Source organism: Leopardus geoffroyi, chromosome D3 (genome assembly GCF_018350155.1).
Source record: "Leopardus geoffroyi isolate Oge1 chromosome D3, O.geoffroyi_Oge1_pat1.0, whole genome shotgun sequence".
In the NCBI taxonomy this organism is placed as follows: domain Eukaryota; kingdom Metazoa; phylum Chordata; class Mammalia; order Carnivora; family Felidae; genus Leopardus; species Leopardus geoffroyi.
In genome coordinates, this window is record NC_059339.1 from 1,757,586 (window position 1) to 1,764,282 (window position 6,697).

General features: G+C 54.7%; 1 long non-coding RNA gene across 1 annotated transcript; it reads right to left on the minus strand.

Moving 5' to 3' along the window:
- Window positions 1-1,425: 1,425 nt before the first annotated feature.
- Window positions 1,426-4,945, minus strand: LOC123588433. The gene is made up of 2 exons (XR_006707839.1): window positions 1,614-4,945; window positions 1,426-1,508 (listed from the first exon to the last, which is right to left on the minus strand). It is a non-coding gene; the product is annotated as an uncharacterized LOC123588433 (long non-coding RNA).
- Window positions 4,946-6,697: the final 1,752 nt, after the last annotated feature.

Genomic DNA, 6,697 nt, shown 5'->3' on the forward strand with positions numbered 1-6,697 from the left:
ACCACCATCACCATCATCATCATCACCATCATCATCACCACCATCATCATCACCATCATCACCATCACCATCATCACCATCATCATCACCACCATCATCGTCACCACCATCACCATCCTAGACATCTGCATCATCATCACAGACATCACCTTCATCATCATCTTCATCACCATCTTCATTACCATCATCTTCATCTTCATCCTCATAGCAAATACTTACAACACAGCAACCATATGCAGACCTTGTTCAAAGTGCCTACGTACAGTAATTTATTAAATCCCTACAACAACCCTACTGGAGTACATGTGATTTTTTTTTTTTTGAGAGAGAGAGAGAGCGCGCAAGAGGGGGGGTGCAGAGAAAGAGGGAGCGGGAATCTCAAGCAGGCTCCACACTCAGTGCAGAACCTGACGTGGGGCTCAATCTCATGATCGTGAGATCATCGAGCTGAAATCAAGAGTTAGACGTTCAACCGGCTGAGCCACCCAGGTGCCCCGGTACATGTGACTTTTAATCACTGCTTTGCAGGAAAACGAAGCCCAGCGAGGTGACATAAGTTCCTAAGGTCACACGATTTATGAGGAGGGGAGCAAAGATTCACACGAGGAAGTCATACTCCAACACCCACGTTCCCAACCACTGCTCTGTACAGCCACTCTGTGTCCAAAAGAAAAATCGTTTGCAAAAAGCATATACTTTTAAAGGCCACCTTACCTTGCCATTCTCTTCTGCTAGCGCACCAACAGGTAGCGATCACCTCTCTCTCTCCCCTTTCTCACACACGCATCTCAGACACGCAGGCTCACGTTTACACGCACCACCGAAGGGGCTATTTTTAAGTTTTCACGGGGATCTTGTGTGCGACGGTTGAAAGGCTTTGGAAACCTTCCCAGTCTTGCGGCATCTTCCTTGCAAGAGAATGCTTCTTCCTTTAACATAAAAAGCCCTTCGTGTTGTCTCCCCGCCTGAGCCTTTACCCACAGCCCCTTCTGGTTCGCCACAGTAATAAAGCATGGGAATTGTGGGCCGATGTGCCCGGCACACTCTGATTAAGGGAGAAATAGTACCCCTCACACTTTGCTCTGCCTGAGATTAAGTCTGAGGCGCCTTCAAGAATTTCAAGTTTGCGAGTCCATGTGGAACAAGAAAACAAAATTACCGTGCAGCCAAAGTGTTTATACCAATTTACAGGGCGCTGTTTTTTCTCTTTGAGGGGGGAAGTATGATGTAGAGGCAATTAGATGTAAACTCTTGGCAGGGACTCAAGAGTGACGAATACAAGAAAACACATGTAACGAGCAGCCAGCAAAACCGCTCCCTGTTATTTTCCCAGCACACTTGAGTTAAGATCGCCATAAAATGTGTTCCCAGAGAGGTTATACCATCCGTGTACAGAAGAGAATTCTTGCTGCATTTTTTTTTTTCCCGAGGCCAAACATGAAATAATACACGAGGACACACAGTAACCATTACACTCGAGCTGTATACGCAGCTGGCACTTTGGTCTTCTGCAAGGTGGAAATGCATACTGAAGACCGACCAACGTTGGTATCAAAGAGAAAAACAACTTCGCGGAGGATGCCGAAACCAGAAAAAAAAAAAACAAAACATACCAAGATAGTGACGGAATCGGACATCGGAGCTCTGTCTGGGGGAGGGCCGGATCCGTTACCAACCCATCTGATGGAGGCAAAAGGGAAATGTATTACTGGTCCAGTGGGGGTGAAGGCCGGTGGCGCCTCTGGTTGCAGGCACAGCTGCATCCAGGAGCTCAGGCGCACTGGCGTGAGGTCCTGTCCCGCAACTTTGCCCTCCCTACGTCAGCCTTACCCTCGGCCCCTCTCCTCGTGCTGGAGAGATATGGGAAGTCCTTAGCAGCTCCAGGTGTGGGCTCCCTCTCTGACTCATCGTGATCATGTCTCCAGACTAGTTGCTGATAAACATCATAGAGAAATCATGAGTACTTAAATCTCAGTCATCAAGGAACGGGAGAAAGTGCCTAATTGAGGCGAATGAACATACAGGAGAGAGAGGGCACCTCGCAGGGGAGAATGCTGCCAGAAAGGAGCCCTGACTTGCTGCAGATATTTGGTGGGGGGGGGGGGGGGGGGACATCCTCACAATGACAGGGATTTTAGGAAACACACGGAAATCCAAGATTATTGATCCCCTGGTAACGAAAGCCAGTTGTCAAATTGCGTAAATTATAGAGGCTTCAGAATTCCCCCAAATGCTTCAGAACTGGCTGGATAAGCATTCATATTCTGCAAGACAGTGTAGCAGCCAAGAGAAGGGGTGGCGTCCACAGGTACCGACGAGGAGAGGCTCCAAGAAAAGCTGCGCGAAGAAACAAAACACAAGTTACGGGGCCATCGGTACAGCGGTGTAAAACACGCAGACAGACGCGTGCTCTGTCTCTACATAAGCGTATGTAGAGTCACAGGAATGTTCTGGAAGGAGAGGTAGAGGAGAGAACACGCCTCTGGAAACGGAGGAAGGGCAGAAAGTCGGAGGCCCTGGTAGGTGACGTTTCACCTCCTTCCAAGAAGCACGGCGGCGACAGGGACACGGCATTTCAAGAAACCGGCCTCTTCGCCCTTCCTCCTCGTATGCTGAGTTCTTCCCTCGTGTTTTTCCAAATGCACTTTTTCCAAACGCACGTAATCTACCCGTCTGCCTGCCGCTGCCGAATGTGAGATGAAAGGCAGAGAAGCGGTCTCGCCCCCCAGGCCCCTTGCTTCTGCCTACGGCCAGAAACAAAGACTATTCTCTACCAACTCGGAGCCCTTAAACCAGCAGACGAAAGGACGCGTATGTTCGGGAAGCTCCTGACCTCCCCTCGCGTCTATATTTAGCACGAGGCTCTTCAGATGAATAACCGCTTGTTTGCGGAGACGTCAGCCGCCCGGTTCCGCGCCTGCCTTCTTTAGTCAGAAACGCGTCCGTGTTTGGAAAACCACGAGCCCCTCCCGGGTACGGCCCGGGTGGCCCTTGCGGGAATCGGCCGTCAGCGGGGCACGAGCTTCAAGGGCGGCGCGTCACCCCTGGCGGAGAGCGGGGAGGAACACGGGTGAGCGCGAGGCAGGACGCGCGGCCCCAGGACCCGCCACCTCGCCACGCGACGGCTGTGCCCGCCCACCGCGCGAGCGCCACACAGGCAGCGCGTGGTGAGCCGCCGTGGGCAGACGGCACTCGCCAAAGGGCGTCTGTCCCCGCTCTCGGTTACCTGGGGGGGGGGGGGACACGACGCGGAGGCAGAGGGGCCGGGCTGTGGGGGTTCTTCTCCGCCGCATGGACTAGACTTCTGCAGAGGATTTCCTCTGGGAGATGAGCCCCACACCGGGAAGGATAGCGTTTTCAGTATTTATGTGTCTTGTTCCGGCTGTCCCCCCATCGTTCCCCCGTGCACCTGTTCACCTGTGCCGGGAGATCCCCAACTCTCTGCCTCCGGGCCAGAAACAAAGGCTTGAGTCACCCGATAGGGAACCAAAAAAGGCTCAGATGTGTTTTCCTCGCACTCTGTGTCCAAGGAGGCCGAACTGCTGAGACCGTGTCAGCAAGGGATCTCTTGTCCTCTGGCGTCAGTGGGGTCCCCAAGGAGCGGGGAGTCAGCCCTCTGCGCCTCAGGGGCTGCCCAGCTAGGGCTGGTGTCCGGGCAGGGGCGTGAGGAGCTGATTCTGGGCGGGCGGGAAGAAGCTCGAAAACTCGGGGGAGAGAGCCACGTCTGGGACAATGACGCTTCCCAACAGGGGAGGTACAAAGGGCCACTGATCACACGAACAATTGAGCAACACATTAGTCATTAGGAAACACAAATTAAAACCACAGCGACTTCCCACTACGCACACCCCAGAAGGGCTAAAACCACAAAGGCGGACTAGCCCGAATGTTGGCAAGGACAGGGAAGGGTCTGGGCTCACACATGCTGCCGGGAAGGTGAGACCGGCCGGGTCCGCCGCAGCGAAGGAGGAAGGCGCCGGGCCCCCGGAAGCCACACGCCTATCTTGGGAGGACGGTCCTTCACACGAGGCAGAAGCGAGGGCTCCATTTCGCGAGACCTTCCGAGTTTTGTGGGGTTTTTTGGAGAAGCTGGGAATTTCAAATTTTTGGTAAAGCCTGTGTGTGCTTCAACACTGCCAACTACTTTGGGTTCTTCTAGAAGACGAGTGGTGCCAGGAGTCTCCGTGCAGAGTGGTGTCGACCGATTTGCCAACGGCGTTTGACAAGGACATAAAACCACTGGGTCAGGGATCCTCGCGGGTGTTTAAACGCCTAAGGCAGCGAGCCGCGTGGCCCCATCGCCCCGTCCTCTGTCCCTTCCCCACTCGGGATTAAACACTTGTCCACAGACCTGAGTCTCCCCGGGCATCACCTTGCTGAGTCGGTCAGCCGATCTGTTCCAGCGTTTCTTACACGGTGCATGAACCTGCACAGGGTCCCTTGCCCACTCCCCAACCCCGCTGTGATCTTCCCAAGTGATACATAAGAATGTTCTAGAAACACGTGAAGACATTCAGGCTCGATGAGGAAAACAGCACTTGTAACTCAGCCAAAGGCGATTTCTGCTTTTAGCTTCCCTGATAAGTTTGCATTCCCTCGTGGAGTTCAGTGTTGCTTAGATTTATAACAGAAAGCAATTAGCAGACACATTCACCACCTCAGCTAACGGCTCCCTTCGAAATGCAATGTTTCTAAAGAGGCAGATGAAAGCCAGGCTTCAGAGATCATTGTGTGAGGCAATGCCTTTTATATCTTCTTAAAAATTGTTACAGAGAAATTTGCTTTGCCAAAAAAGCCAACGCCTAGTACACTTGGACTTTATTTTCCTGGCATCCCTCAGTCCCTTCATTTTTTCGCAATTAGGGAAATATTTGATGATGATAGCAGCTCACTTTGGGGCCAGGTTATCCCCTTTCCCTGCCCCGCCCTCGCCGGCCCCTCCAACCCTTCCAGATTTCCCAAAATTGCCTCCCCGTGGGGAAATTTAACCTCTGTCCCCTGCAGCTTACTCTTACTGGTTGTGTGCTATCTTGATCCGAATTGCAGAGTCTCATTCCAAATCCTCCCGGTGAAAAGCAGAGCATATTTCAAGTCACGGCTGGTGCCCAGCGATCCCCACATTGGGTGGTAGACGGAACGGGACACGGACGAGGCCCAGGTGTGAACCTCTGCCACCTGCTGGCTGAATCACCGCCCCCCCCCCCCCCCCGCAGCCTGGGAACCCTGTTGACTCCCCCGCAAAAGGGAAAGAAATGTGTGTATTCCAAAGGGCCGTGCTCGGGCCTGGGAGAGATTCACTTACAAAGTGCCTGACGCAGGGCAGCCGCTCGGCCGAGAGTAGCGTCCTCCCCCGTCGCCTCAGAGCATAAGAAAGGTCCATATTCCCAGGACCCCTCCAGGGGCACATCCAGCCCCAGGAGCCCCGGGAGGGGCCCTCACATCCCAGATGACAGACAGGCAGTCTGCTCTCACACCCCGGCCTCGGCCGGGATTCCTCGGGCCTGGCCGTCCCGAGCCACCTTGGTACCTTGATCGATTCTCTTTCCCAAGCCTGAGCCTCCAGGCCCGATGATTCTGTGAGCTCTCAACATCCTTTCCAAATGTTCCTTTTGGCACAAGAGAGCCAGCGTCAGCCCACGGCTTGCGACCAAGGACCTGACTAATATACTTGATATCAGCGGGGGGAAATGTTTACACATACTTTGTGCTCGGCCAAGCCGGCCACCCCCTCCTCCCCACAACTACATGGGCCGCAGCAGCCAACGGGCACGCCCTTGGCAAGGTGTCCATGAACTTGTCTTGTGAATTTACGACAGTCCAAACAGCCAGGTCTGGTCATCATTTGGCCATAAAGTATGCACTGGCCGAGACGGGCCCGTGAAGGCGCTGCTGAACCCCCAAGAGCCACCTCCCATTCGGAGAGCAGACACAGAGCCTGATTCTTGGAGGACAAGGGCCCGAGCAAGGCTTCCTTGGGAGATTCGGAGCAGTGCACGTGTCTGCCTGCTGAACAGGACATCTCAGGGGATGAGACTCTCAGGGACCCTGAGGGACACAGTCTTCTTGCATCGAGTCAGGCCCACTGTGGCCCCAACGCCAGAGGCCACCAGGCCGTGGGGACAGCACCCCTTTATGATTCTCACAGCGCTCTCTCCCCAGATCTGGAAGAAACCTAAGTCTGTATTAGGTAAGACCATGCCCGCTGCCCAAACAAGGAAATCCAAACGCGTAGGACGCTCACACAGGACACAGGTTTCGTCCTCGTCTGCAGACACCCCCGTGTGCAGCTCCCTCGTGTGGTAGTCAGGGACCCTCTGCCGTACACAGAGCCACTGCAAGGCCAGGGGACGTCTGGCGAGTGGAAGGCTTGCGAATCGGGACACCAGCTCTCCCCGTATTCCTTCGGCCACGCCTGACTCCCTGCCGGGGAGGGGACGTCACACTGCGTTCCCAGGGAGAAAGGAAGGTGGTGGCCGAGAGCAACCCCCCCTGCTGCCTGGAGACCCAGGCCGGAATCAGCCAGAGCCCAGCAAGAAGCTGTTCCAGGCACCTCCTGAACAGGCGCCTGATGGGACTGGGGTCTCAGTGGCGGCCTGTCCACTCCCGGGCGCTCAGTCCAGGACGAGACGAGACGTGTGGCCCCAACTGGCCGCCCCCCGTTCAGCGTGGAGAGCCACAAGAGCACTTGTTCAAGATG